Below are 27,967 nucleotides of genomic sequence, written 5' to 3'. Positions count from 1 at the left end.
CGAGCAAACTCCATTCACCACCACCCTCTGGCGCCTGTCCGTCAACCAGTTCCTAATCCAGTTCACCACTTTGGGTCCTATCTTCAGCCCAACCAGTTTATTTAAGAGCCTCCTGTGGGGAACTATGTCAAAAGCCTTGCTGAAATCTAAGTAGATTATGTCTATAGCACGTCCACGGTTCAATTCTCCGGTCACCCAATCAAAGAATTCAACGAGATTCGTTTGGCACGATTTCCCTTTGGTAAAACCATGTTGTCTCTGATCTTGCAACTCATTTTCTTCCAGCCAATCAGGTGGTATGGTAGAACCTGCAATCCACCTTTGTGAAGGAAAGTGGCCACTACTACCCAGACCTTGGAGAATGACTGTGGTAAAGCTGAGTGCCAGGGCGATAACTTAATAATGTTTAGTAAGGATTGCAAAGCACAGCAAATTCTGTGGGAAGGTGAGACAGGGGATAAGAAAGCATGCCTTCTTAAGAACCAGGAAGGTAGACACACCCCCTGCTGGCCTGAACTAATACAGGTTGTCATTTTCCCATGGGAAAATGCAGACTCAGTGAGGTCCAAACCTAGGTGGAAGGAATCTCCTTTCTTGAAAATACAAAGTAAATGGAATAAAGTCCAATACAACACACGCACCTGGGGACAGTCTGTACTGTGTCTAAATGCAGCAGCATGTGCAAGGTGACTGCAACCACATGAAATGCAGAAAGTCATGCTGGAGCCTGTAAGAATGAAAAGTTACAGAGAAATGGGAGGACTCCAGATGCAACCCTGCCGTAGTATGCCCAGGACACATTGATCTGAGGCAATGATGATCCACCCCTCATGGAACCCGAAGAGGCGCCCATCTATCATGAAACCCAAGGAGTGTACCGAGCCCCCATTACTAGGACGTGCGGAACGTACTAGTAGATCTGGGTGGTAAGCCCAATACTGGCTGGTAGCAGGAAAGTCACCTTGCCCAAGTTGAAGTGGAAGCACAGATAGATTGCTGGGCTGCAGCCCTTGGCATATGAATCTTAAGATGAGACTGAGATGAATCTTGAGGCTTGTTTTATTTATTTGCTGCATTTGTATCCCACATTTTCCCACCTATTTGCAGGCTCAATGTGACTTACAATTTTCCTTCATGGCATTTGCTATTCCAGAGTAGGAAGGTACAATTAATATTGAATAGAGAACAGGATGACATAATAGACTAAGTGAATAACATAATGGATCGTCATTACAGAGTAAAAGAACAGTTGGCATTACCTAAAAAATATTGATGACTTGGTAGATTAAACAGATAGATTAATAGCACGTCATTACAGAGTATAGATGCAGTTTGTATGATACAGAGAATATAGATCTACAAAAACTAAATACTAGGCATAAGGAGCTAACATTTTCTAGCAATCTCTGAGACCTGGAGTTCCCTAGGCCTTAAACCAACTACTCTAGAGGTCCTCCAAACCAAAGCTTACCTCTAAAGGGTAGCATGCCAAATGTGACTAGAAGGCACAACAGCTGACCAATGTCAAACCAAATCTATCCTCTTGGTTTCAACTGCCTGTTGTAACCAAGAGAGGCAGGCTCGAGCAGCATAAGAACTGCAAACAGACGCCCTTAAGGCTAGGCCCGAAATCTCAAAGGGCCGTTTTAGCGCTGATTCCAGCCGCCGGTCCTAAATGTCCTTCAGGGCGACCCCTCCCTCTACTGGGAGGGTGGTCTTTTTTGTCACCGCCGTGACTAAGGCATCCCAAAACGGGCCAAGTGCTCCTCACTCAGAGGGTAAAGATGCCCCATCACCCTGGTCACTTTCAAGGGCCCCTCGGGGTCAGCCCACTGAGCAGAAATGGGAAAATTAGGTTCTTACCTTGCTAATTTTCTTTCCTTTAGTCATAGCAGATGAAGCCATTACTTATGGGTTGTGTCCATCAACCAGCAGGGGGAGATAGAGAGCACTCAACTTTTCACAGTGCCTCATGGCCAGCCAGCTCCACTGCCTCTTCAGTATTTGAAGCTTCCAAAGCAGTATGGCAAACCGCAATGGGAATAACATGAACTTTCCTCACAGCAAACGATGGCCCCTTAACAAGGGCATGAACTCAAAAGGAGGGAATGAACACATCCTCCTGGAGGGAATAAACTCGTCCTCCAAAACATAAACTGGAGGGAATGGACTCATCCTCCTATAAGTGAACATGAATCCTGAAGACCGTTTTCCAACTTTCTCCCAAGGAAGGAACTTCAGGAAACAAGAACAGAACCTGAAACAGATTCACAGCATACAGACAATCATACAGGGAGGGCTCATGGCTTCATCTGCTATGACTAAAGGAAAGAAAATTATCAAGGTAAGAACCTAATTTTCCCTTCCTTGTCATCAAGCAGATGAAGCCATTACGTATGGGATGTAACAAAGCAATCCCTATATAGGGTGGGAACAGGTCACACCACGCGCTAGCACCTGTGCTCCAAAACGCGCATCCCTCCTGGCAGACACATCCAGCCTGTAATGTCAGGCAAAAGAGAGCTTAGAAGTCCATGTTGCTGCACTGCATATCTCTTGATGAGAGAGTGCTCCAGTTTCAGCCCAAGAGGAAGAATGCGCCTTAAAGGCTACAGGCGGAGACCGGCCGGCAAGCAGATAAGCTGAAAAGATAGTTTCTTTGAGCCAGCGGGCAATAGTGGCTTTAGACGCTGGAGACCCTCTGCGAGGACCTGATAGCAAAACAAACAGATGATCATAGATCCTGAAAGAGATAGTAACTCGCAGATACTACAGCAGAGTCCTGCGCACATCCAACAGGTGCAACTGCCCAAAAGATTCTGGAAACTCCTCCTTATCAAAGGAGGGCAAGAAAATAGGCTGGTTTAGGTGAAACGCTGAAACCACCTGAGGCATGAAGGAAGGCACGGTCCGAACCATGACCCCGGACTGAGAATTGCAGAAATGGGTCTCTACAGGACAGCGCCTGGCGCTCTGACACCCATCTTGCCGAAATAATGGCCACAAGAAAAACGGCCTTTAGTGTCAAATCTTTCTCCGATGCGCGCCGAAGCGGCTCAAAAGGAGAAGCCTGCAGGGCCTTCAAAACTAGCCCCAGGTTCCAAGCTGGACAGGGTGCTCGCACGGAAGGCCAGAGCCGAAGCACCCCACGAAGAAACCGTGACACATCTGGATGAGCAGCTAAAGACACGCCTTCAACCTTACCACTTGCACCCGCAGGGAATTATAGGCCAAGCCTATTTGTACACCATCCTGCAAAAAGTCCAGAATCGGCGAGACAGGAGCCCGCATGGGTGTGATCGCTTTTGAAGCACACCAAGACTCAAACTGGCGCCAAATCCTGGCATAAGCCACGGAAGTGGAACGCTTGCGGGCCTGCAGGAGAGTGGAAATGACTGTGTTTGAATAGCCTTTGTCCCTCAATTGCGCCCTCTCAATCGCCATGCCATAAGACCAAAGCGGCAGGCGTCCTCCATGGCTACCGGACCCTGTGATAACAGGTTCGGAACCAGAGGTAAAGGAAGGGGAGCCTCCACTAGCATCTGTCGGAGATCCGCATACCAAGGTCTCCTGGGCCAATCCGGGGCAATGAGGACCACTTCTCCTGGCTGCAGCTGAATCCGCAGGAGCACGCGCCCTATCAAGGGCCACAGAGAGAACACATATAGTAGGCCCGGAGGCCAGGGCTGAGTCAAGGCATCCAACCCTGCCGAGCGAGGATCTCTCCGTCTGCTGAAGAAGCACGGGACTTTGGCATTTGAACTTGTCGCCATAAGATCCATCACGGGCTTGCCCCATTTGGCTCATATCTGCAGGAATACTTCGTCTGCTAGTTCCCATTCTACTGGATCGAACTGATGCCTGCTTAGATAACTGGCTTGCACGTTGCTCTGACCTGCAATGTGAGCTGCCGACAGAAACTGAAGATGCAGCTCGGCCCAGTGGCAAATCTGTTCGGCCTGCGCGGCCAGTGCTCTGCACTGAGTGCAGCCTTGTCTATTTATGTAGGCCACTGCTGTCGTGTTGTCCGACATCACTCTGATAGCCAATCCTGCCAGGGTCACTTGAAAGGCCAGAAGCGCCTGAAACACCGCTTTCAACTCCAGGCGGTTGATGGACCACTCTGACTCCTCGGGTGTCCATAGACCCTGGGCATGCTTCCCCTTGCAATGTGCGCCCAGGCCCTTCAGGCTGGCATTTGTCACTACTAGACACCAATCGGGGAGCGCCAGCGGCATTCCTCGCCGCAGCATGCTGTCTGAGAGCCACCACTCCATGCTGAGTCGGGCCGCAGGAAGCCAAGAAAGTCTGCATTGATAATCCTGAGAAACTGGAGACCATCTTTGAAGTAGGGAATACTGTAGAGGTCTCAGGTGCGCTCTCGCCCAGGGCACCACTTCCAATGTGGCTGTCATCGATCCCAGCAGCTGGACAATGTCCCAAGCTCGCGGGCGGGGCATCCTCAGGAGCAGACGGACCTGATTCTGAAGCTTGCACCGCCTTAGCTCGGGTAAGTATACATAGCCCAAGTCTGTGTCAAACCTGGCCCCCAAATATTCTAGAGTTTGCGAGGGGGTCAGGTGACTTTTGGCCATATTGACAACCCAGCCTAGAGATTGAAGTACTGAAACCACTCTGGCTGTAGCTTGATAGCTCTCTGTTACAGAGTCTGCTCTGATGAGCCAGTCGTCTAGGTACGGGTGAACCCCGATACCTTCTCGCCTGAGCAAAGCAGCTACTACCATCATTACCTTCGAAAAGGTTCAGGGAGCTGTGGCGAGGCCAAAAGGCAAGGCCTGGAACTGGAAATGTTTTGATGCCCCTGTATAAGTCGTTGCTGAGGCCCCACCTGGAGCATTGTGTTGCGTTTTGGAGGCCGTATCTTGCTAAGGATGTAAAAAGAATTGAAGCGGTGCAAAGAAAAGGTATAAAAATGGTATGGGATTTCTATTACAAGACGTACGAGGAGAGACTTGCTGACCTGAACATGTATACGCTGGAGGAAAGGAGAAACAGGGGTGATATTCATTTACTAGACTGTCACTTATTACAAAAGTAAGTCAGAACAGTTTACAATGTAATATAACATTAAAATACTATAAAACATGCTCTGAAATCCATTTATGATAAGAAAGCACAGCAAACCAGACAGTCAATTAAACAATTCATACGAATTACTTAAGCTATAACCATAATCATAAAAACATTTAATAAAATCTCAAAAAACTAATAAAAAAGAAAAGAAAAGTATACAGACGCTCAAATATATGAAAGGTATTAATCCGCAAACAAACCTTTTCCGTAGATGGGAAGGCGGTAGAACTAGAGGACATGAAATGAAATTGAAGGGGGGCTGACTCAAGAAAAATGTCAGGAAGTATTTTTTCACGGAGAGAGTGGTGGATACTTGGAATGCCCTCCCACGGGAGGTGGTAGAGAGGAAAACGGTAACGGAATTCAAAAATGCATGGGATAAACATAAAGGAATCCTGTTCAGAAGGAATGGATCCTCAGAAGCTTAGCGGAGATTGGATGGCAGAGCCAGTGGTGGGAGGTGGGGCAGACCTCTACAGTCTGTGCCCTGAAAATGGCAGATACAAATCAAAGTCAGGTATACACATAAAGTAGCACATATGAGTTTATCATCAGGAAGAAAGCACAGAATACTACTAGAAGACTTTAGGGTAAGAATTAACACCTTGAATTTAATCCAATAACTGAATGATAAACAATTAAATTCTTTTAGTAGCAGTGTAACATGATCATACCTAGAACCAGAAATTAACAAATGCTGTAATCTGAAGTTGTCATAAACAAACAGTGTAAAAAAGTAACACCATTATATAATGAATTACAATAATCTATATGGCTAATCAGTAATGCAAATACCAAAATTAACAAGGCCTTGGATTGTAAGAATGATTTAACTGCTTTAATATTTTGCAGTGCAAAAATAAAAGGTAAAATTATGTATCATACCTGATAATTTTCTTTCAATTAATCATAGCCGATCAATCCATAGACTGGTGGGTTGTGTCCATCTACCAGCAGATGGAGATAGAGAGCAAACTTTGCCTCCCTATATGTGGTCATGTGCTGCCGGAAACAGTATGTCGATATCAAAGCTCCATCCGCAGGACTCAGCACTTAGAGAATTACATCCACAAAGGGACACTCTGCCCAGCTCACCATCGCCGAAACGGGGGAGGGGAATTAACCCAGCTCATCCCCACACAAGTGAGGGAGGGGAATCCGTCCAGCTCATCCCCGCAGAGCAGGGGAGGGACACCACACCCACCGATGCGGGGGGATCTGGCTTATCCTGCAACCGCAACCGCGGGAGGAGCTGACTGACCCTAACACCGCCGAAGCAGGAGGGGTACAAAGCTGCCCTACAGCCGCACGAAGCGGGAGGGAGCGCCGGCAGAATTTAGGTCTCAATCCAGCCCCGTAAAACGGAGGGGAGAGGAATGCAGCAGCTCACTGTAACACAAAATCGTCTCAACTCCTGAAGAATCCAATAGAAAAAACTTGAACACGAAGTCCTCCTGAACAGGAACTGAACACTAAACTTGACCTGAAATGCAACCAGTACAGATATCTGAGAGGGGCTATGGATTGATCGGCTATGATTAATGGAAAGAAAATTATCAGGTATGATACATAATTTTACCTTCCATATCAGGCCGATCAATCCATAGACTGGTGGGATGTACCGAAGCAGTACTCACCCAGGGCGGGACATAGAAATCCCTGACCACAACACTGAAGCTCCAAACCGGGCCTCCGCCCGAGCAGCCACAGTCAAGCGGTGATGTCTGGAGAAGGTATGAGCCGATGCCCAAGTTGCCGCCCTACAAATCTCTTCCAAGGAGACGGACCCGGCCTCTGCCATCGAGGCCGCCTGTGCTCTAGTGGAGTGAGCCTTCAGCTGGATAGGCGGCACCTTCCCCGCGGCCACATAAGCCGCTGCAATGGTTTCCTTGACCTATCGTGCCACTGTAGGCTTGGCAGCCTGCAGACCCTTATGAGGGCCTGCGAACAGCACAAACAGATGATCCGACTTCCGGAATCATTGGTCACTCATCTCACATCTAGATATTTGTACTCCTCTGGGTAGTCCTCCCTACGAAAGGAGGGTAGACAGAGCTGCTGATTCACATGGAAGCGAGAAACAATCTTGGGCAGGAAGGAAGGCACTGTGCAAATAGACACTCCTGCCTCAGTGAACTGCAGAAAGGGCTCCCGACATGATAGCGCCTGGAGCTCGGAAACTCTTCTGGCTGAAGTGATAGCCACCAAAAAGACTGCTTTCAACGTCAGGTCTTTCAGAGATGCCCTCGACAAGGGTTCACAAGGCGGCTTCTGCAAGGCTCTTAGCACCAGATTGATATTCCACGCAGGTACCACTGAGTGCAGAGGAGGGCGCAGGTGATTAACTCCCTTGAGAAAGCGTACCACATCTGGCTGCGAGGCCAGGGAAGCACCCTTCAGGTGACCACTGAAGCAAGCAAGAGCCGCTACCTGGACCTTAAGGGAACTGAGCGACAGGCCTTTTTCCAGACCTTCTTGCAGGAACGCCAATACTGAAGAAATTGGAGCAGTGAAGGGAGAAAGTGAGCCTGCCTCAGACCACGATGCAAAGGTACGCCAAACCCTGGCATAAGCAGTAGAAGTAGAGCGCTTCCTCGCTCTCAGCATAGTGGTGATGACCTTGTCTGAGAAGCCCTTCTTCCTCAGACGCTGCCGCTCAATAGCCAGGCCGAAAGACCAAAGGGGGAGGGTTCTGCCATTACCACGGGGACCCTGATGCAACAGGCCCCGCTCCGCTGGCAGCTGCAGAGGGCCGTCCACTGAGAGCCTGATCAAGTCCGCATACCAGGGACGTCTGGGCCAATCCGGACTCACCAGGATTATCTGGCCCGGATGCTTTGCCACCCGGCCTAGCACCCTGCCCAACATGGGCCAAGGCGGGAACACATAGAGAAGCTCCTGTGTCGGCCACTGTTGGAGAAGAGCATCTACTCCCAGAGATCGAGGGTCCCGTCCTCTGCTGAAAAAGCGCAGCACTTGGCAATTGACTGATGACGCCATCAGATCTAGGCTTGGCTGACCCCAGCGCTTCATGATGTCCAAGAAGGCCTGAGCAGTATTCATGACTCCCGCAATGTGGCCCGCCGATAGCTGTTCCAGGTTTGCTTCCGCCCACAGGCATAGCTTCATGGCCTCCTTGGCTAGAGGGGCACTCATGGTACCTCCCTGGCGATTGACATAGGCCACAGCCATGGCATCGTCCGACCGGACCTGTACTGGCTTCAGCGCCAGGACCGGGAGAAACTCCAAAGGCGCCAACCGAATGGCTCTGAGTTCCAGGAGGTTGATAGACCACTTTGCCTCTGCAGGGGACCAGAGCCCCTGTGCTGTCCTTCCCAAGAAGTGGGCTCCCCAGCCCGTCAAAGAGGCGTCCGCCGTGACGACAACCCACTCCGGGGTCATAAGAGGCATTCCTGCGGACAGCTTGTCTGGCCTCAGCCACCAGCTCAGCGCCTTGCGCACCGCCGGATCCAAGGGAAGGCGCACAGCGTAATCCTCCGAAGCTGGAGTCCATCGCTGCAGCAGAGAGAGCTGAATAGGTCTCATATGGGCCCTGGCTCAGGGCACTACTTCCATCGTGGCCGTCATAGAGCCCAACAGCTGCACATAGTCCCAAGTCCGAAGAGGAGAGGCTGCTAGGAACTTGTCCACCTGAGCCTGAAGCTTGACAATCCGATTGTCTGGCAGGAACACTCTGCCCACTTGGGAGTCGAATCGAACTCCCAGATACTCCAGGGACTGAGTCGGGCGCAGCTGGCTTTTCTCCCAGTTGATGATCCACCCCAGGGAGCTCAAAAGAGCAATCACCCGGTCTGAAGCTCTGCCGCACTCTGCATAAGAGGGGGCTCGGATCAACCAGACGTCCAGATAAGGATGGACTTGTACTCCTTTCTTGCGAAGGAAGGCCGCGATGACCACCATTACTTTGGAGAAGGTCCGCGGAGCAGTAGCCAACCCGAACGGGAGGGCTCTGAACTGGAAGTGTCGGCTCAGAACTGCAAAACGCAGAAAGCGTTGATGAGGAGGCCAGATGGGAATATGCAAGTAAGCTTCCTTGATGTCCAAGGATGCCAGGAACTCCCCTGCCTGCACTGCCGCTATAACAGAGCGGAGAGTCTCCATCCGGAAGTGCCGAACTTCCAAGGCCTGATTGACCCCTTTGAGGTCGAGGATAGGCCGGACAAAACCTCCTTTCTTAGGTACCACAAAGTAAATGGAGTAACGTCCCTTGCCAGGGTGATCTTCTGGCACCGGAACGACCGCACCCAGGTGGATCAGATTGTCCAAAGTCTGCTGCACTGCCACAGCTTGACCGGAGACTTGCAGGGAGAGTGCACAAACCCGATTCTTAAGGGTCGGCAGAACTCTAGCTTGTAGCCGTCTCTGATGACTTCCAGCACTCAAGCATCTGAAGTTACCCTGGTCCACTCGCCCAGAAACGAGGATAGGCGTCCTCCAATCTGCTCTGGGCCATGGACCAGCGCCCCGTCATTGGGTACGAGACCCTGGGGGAGGACTGGAGGAGGCACCTCCGGGACGGCGGTCTCTGCGAAAGGAATGCTGCTTGGGGGAGAAATTCCTTTTGATGGAAGAGGGGGCAGATGAGGTCGACTTGCCCGGGCAATACTGACAGGCTTCCTGAAACCGTCCTTTGGAGGAACCGGGGTGGGCACCATTGGCCCGAGCCCTGACCTCCGGTAACCTCTTGCCCTTAGACGTGCCGAGATCGGTCACAATCTTGTCCAGCTCGACCCCAAAGAGCAGCTTGCCTTTAAAAGGAAACTTAGCTAGGCGAGACTTAGAGGCGTGGTCAGCAGACCAATGCTTCAGCCAAAGCCACCGCCGTGCAGAGACTGTCTGAGCCATACCTTTAGCCGAGACTCTCAAGACAGCATACAGCCAGCCTGCCAAGTAGGCCAAGCCCGATTCCAGGGCTGGCCAATCAGCCCTCAAGGAAGGATCCGAGGGGAAAGCCCGCTGCGCAAGCGTCAGGCACTCCCTGGCCACATAGGAGCCACAAATTGAGGCCTGTAAACTTAAAGCAGCCGCCTCGAAGGACGACTTTAAAGCCGCCTCCAAACTCCTGTCTTGGGCGTCCTTTAGGGCCGTGCCACCTTCCACCGGCAACGCCGTTTTCTTAGTCACCGCAGTGATTAAAGAATCCACGGTAGGCCCAAGAAAGGCCTCCCGTTCACCTTCAGGCAGAGGATAGAGGCGGGACAAAGCCCTAGCCACTTTAAGGCTCGCTTCTGGTAAATCCCAATGAGCCAAAATCAAGGTGTGCATGGCTTCATGCAAGTGGAAGGTTCTAGGCGGGTGCTTTGTCCCCAGCATAATGGCAGAGCCAACAGAGGCTGAGGGAGAGACTCCATCCGGAAGTGCCGAACTCTAGCTTGTAGCCGTCTCTGATGACTTCCAGCACCCAAGCGACTGAAGTTACCCTGGTCCACTCGCCCAGAAACGAGGATAGGCGTCCTCCAATCTGCTCTGGGCCATGGACCAGTGCCCCGTCATTGGGTACGAGACCCTGGGGGAGGACCGGAGGAGGCACCTCCGGGACGGCGGTCTCTGCGAAAGGAATGCTGCTTGGGGGAGAAGTTCCTTATGAAGGAAAAGGGGGCAGAGGAGCCCGACTCGGGCGATACCGACAGGCTTCCTGAAACCGTCCTTTGGAGGAACTGGGGCGAGCACCACTGGCCCGAGCCCTGACCTCCGGTAACCTCTTGCCCTTAGACGTGCCGAGATCGGTCACAATCTTGTCCAGCTCGACCCCAAAGAGCAGCTTGCCTTTAAAAGGCAACTTAGCCAGGCGAGACTTAGAGGCGTGGTCAACAGACCAATGCTTTAGCCAAAACCACCGCCGTGCAGAGACTGTCTGAGCCATACTTTTAGCCGAGGCTCTCAAGACATCATACAGCAAGTCTGCCAAGTAGGCCAAGCCCAATTCCAGGGCTGGCCAATCAGCCCTCAAGGAAGGATCCGAGGGGGAAGCCCGCTGCACCAGCGTCAGGCATGCCCTGGCCACATAGGAGCCGCAAATTGAGGCCTGCAAACCTAAAGCAGCCGCCTCAAAGGACGACTTTAAAGCCGCCTCCAATCTCCTGTCTTGGGCGTCCTTTAGGGCCTTGCCACCTTCCACCGGCAACGCCGTTTTCTTAGTCACCGCAGTGATTAAAGAATCCACGGTAGGCCCAAGAAAGGCCTCCCGTTCACCTTCAGGCAGAGGATAGAGGCGGGACAAAGCCCTAGCCACTTTAAGGCTCGCTTCTGGTAAATCCCAATGAGCCAAAATCAAGGTGTGCATGGCTTCATGCAAGTGGAAGGTTCTAGGCGGGTGCTTCGTCCCCAGCATAATGGCAGAGCCAACAGAGGCTGAGGGAGAGACGTCCTCCGGAGAGGAAATCTTCAAAATGCTCATGGCCTGCACTAACAGGTTGGGCAAATCCTCTGAGCGAAAGATCCATGCTGCAGAGGGGTCATCCGCTCCATCCGAGCGGGAATCTGTCTCCTCCAAGGAATACCCAAAGGACCGTTGGGAGAACTCAGATACGCTGCCCTCATCTACATCAGAGGAGACAGAGTCCTCTAGGGCCTGGAAGTCCACCCGAGGGCGTTATCTTCCGGAGGCCTCAACCCCTTGATCAGGGTGGGGGAGCCGGGGCAGCGTTTAGCATAAGAAAAGCCTGATGCAGCAGCAAAATGAACTCAGGGGAGAACCCCCTAGACTGTGCACTTCTGCTGCCTGGGCCACGGCCCTAGACGCACCCTCAACCGGCGCTCGCAAGAGCGGGGGGGAAACATGCTGCGCATCCAAAATGGCATCCATTGCGAAACTCCGAGAAGGAGTCGCGCGGAAAGAACGGCGCTTAACTTTCGCCGCTTTCTTGCCATCGCCTGAATCAAGGGCGACCATAGCATTAATGTCTCCCACCTCGAGGGCGGCCCAAGAAGAAGCCGTCCGAGCAGAGTGGCCGGCCGAGCAGCGGGGGATGGGCGCTTATGGCGGGGAAAAACCGGGACACTGACCGGACTCCAAACTGACGCCCAAACAAAGGCGAGTCAGGCTTTGAAACCCCCGCATCCCCGCTAGACGCACACACGCGGTCCGGGGAGTGAATCTTCGCACCCTCGCCCTCCGACGCCATAAGCCACGTGGAGACCGAACGGGGAACCCCCTGCCCGCTATAAAAGGTAAAATTACCTGCTTCTCGCTCCGAGCTGTAACGAACTGGTGTCCCAGTGAGCAGCTGCAATAAACGTTGAAATAAACGCCCTTAAAGGACGTTCAATTTTTTTTTTTTTTTTTTTAACGGATCCAGCGGGAGGGGGGAGAAAAGGAGGGACCTGGCACCACCAGGTTTGCACTTGCTCAAGAAGAGCCCTCAACCCCAGGTACTCAACAAAACCTAAGAATTAGGCTTGGAGACCTAGCCAGAGCTGCTGCTGTGTGTGACCACCACCTGCTGAGATAGAGAACATACTGAGGAGTTTCCGGCAGCACATGACCACATATAGGGAGGCAAAAGGATTGCTCTCTATCTCCACCTGCTGGTAGATGGACACAACCCACCAGTCTATGAATTGATCGGCATGATGATATGGAAGCCTTCATTAACTGCTGCAACTTAGGTTCTAAAATTAAGAGGAGAGTCAAAAATAACCCCTAAAATCTCCATCAGCTACCCAGTGATGGAACCACATCCACCTATGAGCCACTACCATGGATGCCACCAACAGCATATACAGATAATGTACAAAAGTACATTCATCAGAAAGGATGCCCCTGATTCTAAGCAAGCCGCTCTAGACTTCAGCAATTGCAAGTCCAGCACAAAAAGCACAAGCCAAATATCCTTTTGCACATAGAAGCCTGTATCCCTATTGCCAAGAAGTTAAACACCTGCTTGAGGAGCTACTCCATTTTCCTGTAAAAAGCATCCTTCAGAACAAAGCCACCTCCACCCCCCCCCCCCCCAAAAGCCTTCCTGGCGCCTCTGTCCAGAATACTAGATGTTGTTTCTTGATGCTCTGCCTTTCCTCCATCAACCTGCGAGATTCTGGTTTTTCTTCCCCAAAAATACTTTATTCCCCCAACAACAAATCAAGGGAATAAAGCTGCAAAGCCATTTTAAATAGTTTTTTTTATTAAACAAACTCTTAATGTGTTATAGTAAAGTTGTATTTTCTGATTTATCAATAAAAACTGTTGAAACTAAATAGGGACACACAAGGAGATAAGGGGCCCTCAATTTCCTTCCTACTAGGAGGGGCCCCACAGGGACCTCTGCCAACATGCCCCACCAAGAAAAAAAAGCCTGTGGGCTAAGGAGAGACCGACTCTTCTGTGCTCAAACAGGGTAAGAACTGTGGCCCAAACCCCAGGAGTTACATCTGGCTAAGGGCTCACCTCAAAGGATACAGGCTGTTGACTTCAATCCAGGGAGTCAGGCCAACACTGAGGAAAAACCTGTTGCACCAGTCCAACCTATACTATGTGCTGGAGGCACAACAATTCTGAAGGTTTCCAGGCTGCACCAGCCCCAATGCCAGTGATATCACTGGACGAGTCCATTAGTTTGGACTGGTCAAGTAGGATAATGAAAATTCTTTAAAAAAATAATCATTCTTAGCCCAGTTGGAAGACTTCTTCTAAGACCTGAACTAATCAGTATAAACTGGTTAAGCATTATATGAAGTTTTATCTCAAGAATATTCAAAATGACTCTCCTGTTTACTAAGCCACGCAATGCCGACACAGCCCATTCAAAGTGAACAAGGGAGTACATTTGCTAGTGCATCATAAAGCATAATGTGTGTAACAGGGACTTTCTTAACAGGGGTCATTTCATTCAGTAAACTTGGTAAGGTCTCAAGCCAGATATCAATAGCTCTCTCCACAGAGACATCAAGAGTGAAAAAAAGTTGAATTTGCCTTCAGCAAATCAGAATCAAAGTTTTGCTTCAAGTATGTATTCACATTAGCAAAGGCTTCCCTTTACAATCTAGTATACTAACATCAAAATTTCTAAAAGAAGTCAGACCATGGCACCTGACAAAGTGAGAAACAACTAAAAAAAGTGCATTTACTAAACAGAAACCAGGAACAAAACAATCTGGAGTATGGCTCAAAATAGAAACTGTCCAAGTACAATTTGAATCCAACCAGTTTCAGACACAACTGATAAAAATCAGAGAGAGCAGAAAAAGGAATTTTCACTGAACTGCAAATTAAGAGTACCCAAAGAGAGTGCTCATTGGCCAACCTGTGAAGTGCACAAAACGGAATAAAACAAAAATGTGAACTCAAAATTCTCAGGACAATAAAATATCAAATATAACAATCCATAAATGCATTCAAGAGATATGCAAGTTGATATTGACTTTGGACTAGATTTTATATTATCACACCTAAAAATTCAGTCTAAGCGCATTCTAAAAAGTACGCCTTAATTTAGGCATACTTTATAGAATAAGCCTGTTTCTGCACAGTTTATAGTGCCGGTCCGCGTGACTACATTTAGTCACGGGCAGTTACGCCAAGTAAAACCTGGTGTAAATGCTGATGCCTAAATTATACAAACTGGGTGCACTCTAACTACACACATAGATCTTAGAAAAACCCGTGACCACACCCACTTTTCAACTATGCGACTTTGAATTTACACGCAGCACATTATAGAATATATTTAGTTCTGCGTGTAAATTCTAATTAATGCCAATTAGTGTCAATAATTTTGTTAACTGTCAATTATCAGTGCTGACTGGTTTGTTAACCAATTAGGGTATGCACTTTGTTGTGGAATATGATTTGATTTCCACGCAATATATAGAATCCAGGGGTTTATGCACAAAATGGAGAACTGATTAGTAGAAAGTGTGTCTTCATGACATGTCTTAAAATGTACCTAATACATTAAAAAAAAAAAATCACGTCATGCTTATTATCCCTTCACTTTTTGCATACAAGGACATTTTGAAGTCCACTACTATTTTAGCCTCCATGTCTTTTGCTTTCTCACATCCTTACTCTATTTCCTCAAAGGCTTCCACATTCCAGTGGTGTAAGAATTTCACCATTCCTCTAAGCAACTCTTTGCCCTCTGGGCGGCTTATTCAAATAGACCTGTCTGGAGAAGCATAAGTTAAGGATGAGATGTCATTTGAGAATTTCATTTGCCAATAATAATGCACACTATCCCTGGGATTCTATATAATCACGCCTTAATTTCCGTACAGAAATCGAAGTGTATTCTATAACAATGCACGTAACTTAATTGGTTAACTAGCTACTCAGATCTGTCAATTGGATGTTAAACAACTGACAGCACTAACTGGACATTAAGATTTAAGGGTACAACTCGCTAAGCATATTCTGTAATGTGGTGCACTTAAATTCTAAGTCGCATAGTTGAAAAAGGGGGGCAAGGGCATAAGAGTTTCTAAACTCTGTGTGTGTCGTTATAGAATACACCCGCTCAACACCTAATTTATGCATCAGGATTTTCGCCAAGTAAAACACGGCGTAAATGGCCGCAATTAAATTTGGTCACATGGAGAGGCACCCGGCATATTCTATATACTATGCAGAAATTTAAGCCTATTCTATAAAATATAGGCGTACTTTAGAAAATATGTGGAATTTTCACACGCCAAATGTAGAATCTAGCCCTATGTGGAAGAGGGTGCACACTATCAGGAAAGAGTGCACCCTCATAACATTCATTCCAGCCTGAAAAAAAAATCCTGGCTGCCCATCCCTAATAAGAAAGCACAACTATAGGGGCTGGGGAAAGAGGAGGAAAAAAGGCAGCAATAGGACATGTTTGGTATTATAAAAAAGTATAAACCAAAGAAGAAGGGGATTGAGAGGTAAAAATTTAGGGGCCTTTTACTAATACGTGTTAAGTGCTTAGGCTTAAGCGTGTTTAACATGGGACTTTCTCATAAGCTAAACCCATTTCTAACATGGCCCAAAAATAGTGTGAACACACTAGCTGGATAATGCTTCCATACCCATTTTCCACCTATGAAACACCACCCTCCTGAAAAAAAAAACATTTTTTAAAAATAGTACATGATTAGTAAAAGATTACCACAAAAAACATGGCAGACTATACATACAGGCCAAACAGTAGCTTAACTGCAGGAGTTTTTGTATCACGTGGGTTCCTACATATGAAATGCCCCAGAACACAGAAAAAGCATAACTATTCTAAGTTTTTGCACATAGAACCTCTTTGTGAAAATATTCACTAGTAAACTTTTGCATGTAAGCTGCTTCATTGTACAGGTTCATTAATAGGAAGATGTTGCACAAGAAAGGCAAGCAGTTTGTATTGTGAATGTACTGAAAAACAGCACACAAGTGTTTTTAAATCCCAGCTTTCGCAGTAAAAACACACCTCTGGAAGTGTGTTTGTTTTGTTTAGCCCTGTTGCTCATTTTCACATACAACTCTATGAAACTTGTTATGCACCTATGGAAAACTTGCTCAAGAAAAAGCCACAAACCTGCAGAAAACCTTTCAGATTAGTACATCAGTCTTCAAGAAGTGTGTCAACTGAAAATAAGGTGGGAATGAGGACCAAAGTCATAGGAAGGTAGACTGAAGAAGCTGAGAAGAAATGGAATAGTGCTCTACTGGAGATATTTTACAAAAAGGCCGTGTCAGGAAACAAAAGATAAAGAGACTAAATGGGAGAGGAGACAGGATGGAAAGTGAAAACCACATGGCCTGTCTTTAACTAGATCCTAAAGCACATGAGCAAACTATGGTTCAGAGGTTGAAATCAGCTCACTGGGCATTTTCCAGCTGATTGACCAGCAAGGAATTATTCAATGAATAAGCTTTCTGCCATGCTGACTCCAATGTTGTGGGCTTTCACAGTTTAAGGCACCAGACTAGCCACAATGTCCACTTTTGATAATGCTCTCTCCCTCACATATCAGTGTGGATATTGAGCTATAGATGGTATCAACACCAGAACAGCCATAGAACAAGGTTTGTCCTTTCTCACATTTTGGTGCAAATTCTCATGGCCACCCAAGATGCTCATCACCATCACCCCTGGCAGCCCAAAAGAAAATGTGATCCAGACTAATGGAGGAGAGAAGGCTGCTGAGGGAGAGGAGAGAATATAAAGAGGAGATGGTAGAAAACTACAAAGAAAAAAAATTATGAATTGAAAGAATGACTTTCAAAGCAAAACTAAAAAAAACAGAGAGAGAAGGGACAGAGACACGAGTATTCAAATTTAGGGCCCTGTTTCCTAAGGTGTGCTAGCATTTTTAGTGTGCACTAAACGCTAGACACACCCATATATATTCCTACGGGCGTCTCTAGCATTTAGTGCGCCTATAGCACGGCTTAATAAACAGGGCCCTTAGCCATTAATGGAGGGTTAAGTGACTTGCCCAAGATCACAAGAAGCAGCAGCGGGATTTGAACCGGGCACCACTGGATGTTAAGACCAGTGCTCCAACCACAAGGCCACTCCTATATTTAAAGTTTGTTCCTTTACAAGGGCCCTCCCCCATCTCCTGGGTACCAGTAAGATCTACTGAATGTGGTCCTATGTTAAAAAATTGTTTTCCCACTCTTAGATGAACAAGGTCACTCAAAGCCAGAGGTGACCATCAATAAACTAATCCCCTTCAGGAAATGACAGCACCTTAATCTTTTCATAGAGCAGTGTTTATCAATCTTTTTATGGCTGTGATCCCATAGTCACAGTCAAATAAAATTGTGTGACCCCTCAGAGGTGTGGAATAATGATGCACCTATGGAGAGTCCATCCAGGCTGCAACCCCAGAAGGGGGACTACGTGACCATGGTCTTAACTCACAGTCTGTGAAGTTCTGTCATACAGTGTTATCAGCCTAATCACCCAGCATTAAGTTATAAGAAACAGATTTAAGTCTGTGCAATTTTGCTGCTCTTCCATTATTCAAAGAATTGCATACTGAAGAATGAAGGAGAGCTTCACAAAGCTCTATTTTTAATTTCAGCAAGATGCCGGACTGGATGACGCAAATCGTCGTCACCCACTTGTGAGAAGATTGAAGTCTGCTTATCCTCAGAAAAGACTTGTCTAATAGCATCCCAAATTTGCATATTGTAACTTTGTAGATGTAAAAACAAAATTCCAATCCTCCCTAATTTGTTGTACTCATAGATCCAAATATACATTTGTGTGTGTATATACACACACATAAATATATATTATATACACACACTTTGTTATTCTTATACAATATCTTTAAATGCAAGCCTTATAAAACATTAAGTTGAAAAGAGTACTTATCTCAGTTGTTCAAAAATAAATAAATAGGCAACCTCCCATGTAAACCATAATTTATTCCTCTGTACCAGTAAATTCTGCTACCTCACTAGTCAAGCTAAAATACAACCCCAAATTTGGGGGCTGAAAAGACAGAGTTCTCCCTTTTTAGGATCAGAGCTTCTTCCAAGGCTGAAACCTTCACTGTTATTTCCATTCTCCCTAGCTATCCTGTAATGAATCACCCAAAAGACACCACACATTTGGGCATGTCACCCTTTGCCTCGTAGTTTGAATCACTTACATGTTTTATTCAAATAATCTCAAACAGAAATGCCATGACACCCACACACACCCCTTTATAAAATACCAAAAAAGATCCTTGACTCATTACTGAAGCATAGTTTTAAAAAAGTGACTTGAGTAAATTGTACTTGAACATGAACATTGTGCTCAAAAATAATTACATTTTACATACTTTTGATGGGCGGTACAGTACCTCTGAGCTGTTTACAATCAAATGAAAGGAGAAAAATAGCAACAAGACAGGGATATAACAAAAGAAACTCAGAGCCGGTGGGGGGAGGTCAGGCAAGACTTATACGGTCTGTGCCCTGAAATTATGACAGATACAAATCAAGGTAAGGTATACACAAAAAGTAGCACATATGAGTTTATCTTGTTCGGCAGACTGGGTGGACCTTGCAGGTCTTTTTCTGCAGTCATCTACTATGTTACTATGATTATAATCATCATATAACCTATAGCATATAGAACATTTATAATTACTTAACAACCATTCAATAGGTAGGAATGGGTAGTACTATAGACATGGGAAGGGCAGGTAACACGAAATCACCACCACCAATCCAACAACAAGCAGGGTCAGTCAAGAAGAAACAAGGAAAAACAAAAGGTTTTGAACCCTACCTTATATCGTGAATAAGTTATGAATACAGACACTGCATACATACATCGCTTTGATATTTTTCTGTACTGTTACTTGGAACATCAAGAGCACTTAGTAATCGTATTCAATGGTACACAAGGGAAATGATCACATCAAAACTCATTTAATAACAAAAAAAATGCGGGGGATAGGAGTCACAAAGAAACGAATCCGAGCCCAGCGTTAGAATTAAAACAACCATCAAAAATTAAAACCCAAACAACAGACTGGGTTTTTTTTTTCCCCTGGATTTTCTCTCCCTTATTAAAGGTAAACGGCTGGGACCCTGTAATAATTACTGCACATCACTATAGGAAAGATATATCTGACTGCTCTTTGGCATGTTCACAATCTAGCTCCTCCAGAGCAACATACACAACTTTACTCAGAGACAAAGGAAACGTGAGAGATCCGGAAACCAGCAATGGGAGGGTAGGGAGTAACGATCCACCACCGGTCAGAATAATATGAAAGAAAGAGAGAGAGAGAGAGAAATGCTTGGGGGGAACCTGGAGAGGAGAGAAATTATATATAGATACCCACACAAAGAGGAACAACACTGAAGAAGGTCGCCCACAGTAACACTGACTCACACAAACATCTTCCTTGTCCAGTATTTCTCCGGCACCCGGGGATGAGGGTCCCTCAACCCCAGGGAGAGACTAGGGCGGGTGAAAACACAACCAGAAACACATTAACTCAGGGACACAGCCTCACACTCTAACTACGGAATTAACCTGCACTCCCTCCATCATACTGTTATCATTAATGTTCCTTTCTGCAAAAAGGAAAGATTCATTACTTCCTTACCTACTCTCACTCACTCTTCCACTCCACCGCTTTCTGCTTTTCCCCTCTATTCCCTCTCCGGCTGCCGGAACCCCAGTCCTAGACAGAGCGCCAAATGCGCTGCCCAATCGGAACGTGCCTCATTGGCCCCTTTAGAATTAAGCCTCGCGCCCATTGGACGGCAGGGGAGGCCGAGTCGTCCAATCCGGAGGTGGTGTCAGGTTGGGCGCCGGCAGAGAGGCGGGGTTCCCCCTGGTGATGATGAAGAAGGTTGGGCGGGCTGTGTCTGTGGGAGGCTCGGGCCCTTGTTTCTTTTGTTCTAATGGTTGTGGTGTTAGGTGTGCTGGTCCTTGTTTGATAGTATTGTAGTTTCCAGTTATTTTATGTAACGTAGTTTATGTTCTAGTCGGTCTTTGAATTAGAGGAAGAAATGTTCTAGCTATTATAGAGAAAGATTTAAGGTTTGTTAACGCAATGGGGATTCGCTGCATGTGCGCGCTTGGTTTGAAAGTTCTAAGCGTGAAACGTTTTTTTTTTTAACGGTCGGCGCCTCTTACTCGCACGTAGGAACGGAATTGCCTTAGTAGTTATTGTTTAACCTTTTTTCTGTGTCTGTATTTACTAGTTCTTAGTCGTGGTATTAAAGATTATTATTTTTGATCTCACAGTACTGGGGCTTTTCTGTGCCGGTCTAGGAATATTTTAACACATCTTTGTGTTATTTGTAACAAAGTTTTTTGTTTTTTTTTATTAAGAAAATGAGATTGACATGTGAGGCAGTTGTGGGCTTTACTTGAGAGCTGTCAAAACGTGAGCATACTGTTAGGTTTAGCCAGGATTAAGGCTTTCTAAACATTTGTCTGTCTTCTTCCCCCCCGAATATGGAAGGAATCGCGTTATTAGATCGAGGAATGACGCGATTTCGTAATTAACCAGAGGAAAGGTAGATGAATTGCCAGGAGATTTTAAAAGCTAATTTTTTTTTTTTTTTGTATTTTGAGAAAAGGTTTAGTTAAAATTGGTTCATGAAAGAAATGGTGTAAGTACCTGGATTTGAAAACTGTTTAACTTAGATAATGTAAGTTAACTTTTGTTGTTATAACAATTGGAATATCTCTGTTCCAAGAAAAAATAGACTCCAAGTTGAATTAAATTAATTAAAGTTATTTTACCTTAAAGCAGTGGTTTTTATGCCTTTTTTTGTTTGTTTCTGCAACCTTTTTAATCCCTTATACCCCCTTCCAAAACCACATGTCCACTAGTGCCTACTGACAACTATATATATGTGTTATTGATGGAAGAAGGTAAAAAAACGGATCTTCCAGATCTTTCCATTCTGTTGCTAAAATTATAGTACCAACTAAAAAAATCAATAAGGAAAACAAAAAAAAAAAGTAATCCACGCAATATAAACATGTGGAGCACAAATATATACCCAAAATAAACTTATTGTCAAAAAAGGAAATAAAAACCTCAAAGAAGCTCAAAATCAAAGATTTAAAGAGCTATTCTGATCAAACCGATCTTTTCTTCATCATTACCAAAAAACTTCCAAAAATATATGCAGTTTCTTTTACCAATATATGTAGTTTCTTTTAGTTTCTTTTAGCAATTTAATCAATATATCTAGTAGTGCACTCATTATAGTCGTCTGGTATATTCATATAATTATGAGAAAGCACTTAATTTTAATAGAACAAAAATGATGTTCAGGATAAACATCCAGATGAATTCTTCCAACCCTCGACTCACCCCCGGGCCAACGATGGCCAGTGTTTCGCTTAGCTGCTTCAGGGTCCCAGACGGAAAAACAATTCTAAAGAAAAAAAGGAAGAATTACAAAAGGTTCTCCACAGAGCAAAGAAAGACAAGATCCACTCACAATCTCGTATGTCAATCAACAGCATTCCAGAGCCATAATGACTATTCAGCTTGGAGAAGAGACGGCTGAGGGGAGACATGATAAAGGTATATAAAATAATGAGTGGAGTGGAACAGGTGGATGTGAAGCGTCTGTTCACGCTTTCCAAAAATACTAGGACTAGGGGGCATGCGATTAAACTACAGTGTAGTAAATTTAAAACAAATCGGAGAACATTTTTCTTCACCCAACGTGTAATTAAACTCTGGAATTCATTGCCGGAAAATGTGGTGAAGGCAGTTAGCTTAGCAGAGTTTAAAAAGGGGTTGGACGGTTTCCTAAAGGACAAGTCCATAAACCGCTACTAAACGGACTTGGAAAAATCCAAAATCCCAGGAATAACATGTATAGAATGTTTGTACATTTGGGAAGCTTGCCAGGTGCCCTTGGCCTGGATTGGCCGCTGTCGTGGACAAGATGCTGGGCTCGATGGACCCTTGGTCTTTTCCCAGTATGACATTACTTATGACCATTATATCCATGCTGATGCAACCAAAATGGCACCTATTTAAGGAAACAATTACATCAGATGCCATCACCGACTCAAACTGTCAGAACAGGGACTACAAAAAATGAATTAGAAAAAATGGCACCTTTCAAGCTGTGAATTCAACCCCATCGGTTCAAGAGATTGCAATTTAAGGATCCATTTCTGCTCAAGCTGAAGTAAAATCTGCTGGTGGTCTCTGCTGTGAAGTGGGGGCACGTTGCAGAACCAAACATCTGAGCTCTTGAAACAAATGGCAGTGCTGAATACAATGTGCCACTAAAGGCAGACTGTCACGTCTGTGGCCGTGACCACCCTCATTCTTACCCTGTTTCTGGGAGTTAGTGGCTGTGCTGGCTTCTGCTTGTCTCTGTGTCTGTCTTAGTTTCTCTCTCTGGCTCTGTGTGCTGATTGCCCTACTGAACCTCACCTGTGTGGGCTATGCCTCTTCCAAGATGGCTGCCGACTCCTCTATGCCAGTATCCAAGATGGCTCCCGCTGTTCCTTCCTGTGGGCTGACTTCTCTGTGTGTCAAGCCTCTGTTTGGAGGCAAGGAGATTGCTGCAGCTGTGCCTCTGGTGTTGAAAGGCTTTATTAATCACTTAGAGCCTGCAGCCCTTGCCTTTGCATTTTGTCTAGGACCCTGGTATGTAGAGTGCTCTGTTCACTGCTACTTTGTTTGCTCTGTGTATGTTTCTGGTGTTTGACTTGTTAGCTTGGGCACAGCTTTGTTTGTTAGCTTGTGTACAGCTTTACTAGTTCTCCTGAGTTTGCTCTGTGTATGTTTCCAGTGTATGACTTGTTAGCTTGGGCACAGCTTTGCTTGTTAGCCTGTGTCCAGCTTTACTAGTTCTCCTGAGTTTGCTCTATGTATGTTTCTAGTGTATGACTTGTTAGCTTGGGCACAGCTTTACTTGTTAGCCTGTGTACAGCTTTACTAGTTCTCCTGAGATTGCTCTGTGTATGTTCCTAGTGTATGACTTGTTAGCTTGGGCACAGCTTTACTTGTTAGCCTGTGTACAGCTTTACTAGTTCTCCTGAGATTGCTCTGTGTATGTTCCTAGTGTATGACTTGTTAGCTTGGGCACAGCTTTACTTGTTAGCCTGGGCACAGCTTTACTTGTTAGCCTGTGTACAGCTTTACTAGTTCTCCTGAGATTGCTCTGTGTATGTTCCTAGTGTAGGACTTGTTAGCTTGGGCACAGCTTTGCTTGTTAGCCTGTGTACAGCTTTACTATTCTCCTGAGATTGCTCTGTGTATGTTCCTAGTGTATGACTTGGTAGCTTGGGCACAGCTTTGCATTGTCAGCCTGTGTACAGCTTTCCTGTGTTTGCTTAGTGTATGTTTCTTGTGTATGACTGGTTTGCTTGGGCATAGCTTTCCTACTAGCTTATGTACAGTTGACTAGTATTGTGTTTAGCCTGCTGGTTTTCCGTGTGTGTTTTCTTTTGCTTCTGGAGCTTCAGCCCTTGTTCTATCTGTTGCCAGTACTCCTTGATACTGAGGCTCCAGCCATTGTCTTGTTCCTTGACCTGACCATTGCGTTGAACCGGCCTGCTACCGGAACCCGGACATTCTCTGCCTGTCTGCCTTGCTTTCGCCTAGGTGCCTGGGGGCACTTCTGGATCCTGATTCCTGCTGTTCCCTGATTGCAAGTTCCAGTTCCGGTTTTTCCTGTAAGTCCTGCCGGCTGCCCGAAACTGAGGGCTTAACCCTCGGGGAAAGGCGGCTAAGCGTAGGTGAAGCCTAGGTCCAGTGTGTTCCTGTCCAGCGGGTTCCGGTCCCGTGGGTTCCGCTCCAGTGTGTTCCAGTCCAGCGGGTTTCACTCCTGTATGTTCCAGTCCAGTGGGGCCACTCCAGTGTGTTCCAGTCCAGCGGGCTCCACTCCAGTGCGCACCCGTCCGGTGTGTTCCAGTTCCGTGTATTCCTGTGTAGAACTCCAATCCGGGGTTCCGGTCCAGTCTTGTCTCATCTCTACTTTGAAGGTGATCTTGCCTGCCACTGCCGCTCCACGGTAGTGGCCCAAGGACTCACGAAACCAGTGCTCCCGGGGAAGAAGCCTGACAGTATGCCAAGGTCCTCGAGAACGCGACAGCAGACCAATCTTATTATTCACTGAACTCTTATGTTCTGTCAAATGTGTTGATAATTTTCGAGAGGTTTGACCACAAAGGAATATAAAGCAGTAAATCACGTAGGGATTTACAAGAAGTTTTAGCGCTCAGATGAAAAGTCCTATGGTCCACCAGATTGATAAACATTGCTGTTGCCAGCATCACATCGCACAATCACTGCATTTGAAGTGACCTACTGCCCCCATACACAGGTCAACTGAGGGAGTAGATAAGACTGCGGGGCTCAGATGCTCCTTTAAAGTCTTATTTCGACAAAAAGAAAATCGCAGGGATGGCTTTAAAAATTGGAATGGTCTTCACAACCTTCCAGTACTTTCTAAGAGCTGCAGCAACCCGAGCAGAAAAAGGATTAAAATGCATGACATATGTTAAAGTATCATCTTCAGTCCCTCTTCTGATAGGTTGAGTCAGCGATGGTGTCGATGTCATTGTTTTCTTAAATGGGAGCCATTTTTGATGCATCAGCATGAATATGATGGTCATTATGGCTCTGGAGTGCCGTTGATTGAGCAGATCTTGTTTTTATTTGCTCTGTGGAGAACCTTCCTTTTTTTTTTCTTTAGAATTGCTCTGCCGTCTGGGATCCTGAAGCAGTTAATCAAAACGCTGGCCATCACTGGCTCGGGGGTAAGCCGAAGGTTGGAAGAATTCATCTGGATGTTTATCCTGCATATTATTTTTGTTCTATTAAATAAATGCTTTCCCATAATTATATGAATACCAGAACACTATAATGAGTGCACTATCTAGATACATTGATTAAATTGCTGTCATGCTGGTGAGGAAATCACCCAAACAGGAGGCAAGGCAGACCACAGACAGATGGGCACAGGCCGGACTGGAGCTGCTGGACTGGAACAGAAGCAGGAGAATAGTCCATGAATCAAGCAGAGTCCTACCGGCAGGCAGCAATCAGAAGAATAAACCAGGAAACCAGCAGGGTCAAAGGCAGGCTGCAATCGGTAGAATAAACTAGGAAACAAGCAGAGTCTTGGGCAGGCAGCAGACAGTAGAATAAACCAGGAAACCAGCAGGGTCAAAGTTAGGCAAAGCAAGATTTCACAGCAGGAACCGCAATAGACCAACACGGACAAGAACACAACTGAAGACTTCTGTTGCCAAGGCAAAGTAGAAATTTCCAGGTGGTTAATAAAAGCAACATACAAGGGAGTTCACCAGGTAATGGTGCTGCTAAGTTTGAAAAATCCCAAGACAGTCTGGAAGGCTGGAAGATCCGGACCGGACTGGCATGACTTCTGGAACATGGGAAACAGCAAACAGTCCATTGCGGCCACCAGGTCTGACCACCAGGTGACGAGATGAATGAGAGCATGAAACATGGGCACAATCGTGACAGTACCTCCCCCTCAAGGCTCCCCTGGTCTTCACGGGTGATTCAGGTCTCCATGGGTAAGAATGATGAAACCTACGGAGAGAGTTTCAAAACATGACCAGGGGTAGCTGGGCTGGAACTTGAACAGGAATCAGGACTGGAACCCAGAGTGAACTCAGCATCTTGACTGGACTCGGAACTCGACCTGGACTCAGCATCTTGGCTGGAGCTAGAACTCGGACTGGACTCAGCGTCTGGGCTGGAACTTGGCTTGGATTCACCATCTGGGCCGGAACTGGAACTCGGACTGGACTCAACGTCTGGGCTAGAACTGGAACTCGGAGAAGCTTCAGCATCTTGGCTGGAACTGGAACTCGGAGAAGCCTCAGCATCTTGGCTGGAACTCGGAGAGGACTCAGCATCTGGGCTGGAACTGGAACTCTGTGTGGACTCAGCCTCCTGGCTGGACCTGTAACTCGTAGACTCAGCATCTTGGCTGGACTCGGAACTCGACCTGGACTCGGAACTCGACCTGGACTCAGCATCTTGACTGGAACTCGGTCTGGACTCAGCCTCTTGGCTGGATCTGGAACTCGGCGTGAACTCAGCATCTGAGCTGGAACTCGGACTGGACTCAACATCTGGGCTAGAACTGGAACTCAGAGTGGACTCAGCATCTTGGCTGGAACTGGAACTCAGTGGACTCCATATGTGGGCTGGAACTGGGACTCGGTCTGGACTCAGCCTCCTGGCTGGACCTGGAACTCGAAGTAGACTCAGCATCTTGGCTGGCACTGGAGCTTGGCTTAGACTTAGCCTCATGGCTGGAACTGGAACTCGGCATAGGCTCAGCATCTAGACTGGAACTGGGACTCGGTCTGGACTCAGTCTCTTGGCTGGATCTGGAACTTGGACTGCACTCAGCGTCTGGACTGGAACTGGAACACAGAGTGGCCTCAGCATCTCGGCTGGAACTGGAACTCGGCAGAGGCACGGCTAGAAGTGCCACTCGGATAGGAACCAGAGGCTCGGTTAGAAGTGCCACCTGAACTGGACTCAGAGGCTTGACTGGAAGCGCCACTTGGACTGGAATCGGAAGATCGGTTCGAAGCGCCACTCGGACTGGACTCCCAGGCTTAAGTGGAAGCGCCACTTGGACTGGAATCGGAGGCTTGGCACGACGCGTCACTCGGCCTGGCCTCAGAGACTTGGCTGGAAGCACCACTCGAACCGGATTCAGAGGCTTCGCTGGAAGCACCTCTCGGAGGCTGGAGGCGCCACTCGGACTGGAATCAGAAGCTTGGCTAGACGCGGAACTTAGGCTGGACTCTCAAGGTGGCAGGCGAGCCAGACGCCCTCTTTCAGCGTCGGCTTCAGGAGTATTCCGCAGGGTTCGATCAAAGATAAGTCTGCCATGGTACTCCAAGAGCGTGATAGATGAGTCAATAGCAGACACTGGATTTATCCAGAACCCAAGCCACCTGTCACGCTCTCTCTCAGCAACCACTTCGGGGGTATATCTCAAGGTCGGATCAGAACAGAGTTTCTCACGGTAGGTCTGAAGCGTCATTAAACAATTAAAATCCAAAACGGTCAGGATGGACTTTCAAATTAGGAGCTGCACCCGGGCTAAGACCCGGATTGCCAACAGGGGAAAAGTCCTAGGCTGGAAGGGTGATTTTACCGAGCTCATGGCCTTGGCAATGAGCGGCAGCGGCAGGCAAATCACCCAAACAGGAGGCAAGGCAGACCACAGACAGACGGGCACAGGCTGGACTGGAACAGAAGCACTAAGCAGAAGCAGGAGAATAGTCCATGAATCAAGCAGAGTCCTACCGGCAGGCAGCAAACAGTAGAATAAACCAGGAAACAAGCAGAGTCTTGGGCAGGCAGCAAACAGTAGAATAAACCAGGAAACAAGCAGAGTCTTGGGCAGGCAGCAGACAGTAGAATAAACCAGGAAACCAGCAGGGTCAAA

At 47.0% G+C, this 27,967-nt stretch overlaps 1 protein-coding gene across 2 annotated transcripts in view; it reads right to left on the bottom strand.

Moving 5' to 3' along the window:
* The window catches only part of EZH2 (enhancer of zeste 2 polycomb repressive complex 2 subunit), a 626,582-nt gene extending 606,372 nt beyond the window's left edge, over positions 1 to 20,210 (bottom strand). For both annotated transcript variants that reach the window (XM_030203624.1, XM_030203674.1), the window contains exon 1: positions 20,134 to 20,210. The gene's annotated coding sequence lies outside the window, so the exon portion shown is untranslated. The remainder of the gene's footprint in view (positions 1 to 20,133) is intronic.
* Positions 20,211 to 27,967: the final 7,757 nt, after the last annotated feature.

The sequence above is a fragment of the Microcaecilia unicolor genome, chromosome 1 (assembly GCF_901765095.1).
Source record: "Microcaecilia unicolor chromosome 1, aMicUni1.1, whole genome shotgun sequence".
Classification (NCBI taxonomy): Eukaryota; Metazoa; Chordata; class Amphibia; order Gymnophiona; family Siphonopidae; genus Microcaecilia; species Microcaecilia unicolor.
The sequence above is the reverse complement of the archived record's forward strand: the minus strand, read 5'-3'. Positions and strand labels throughout refer to the sequence as shown.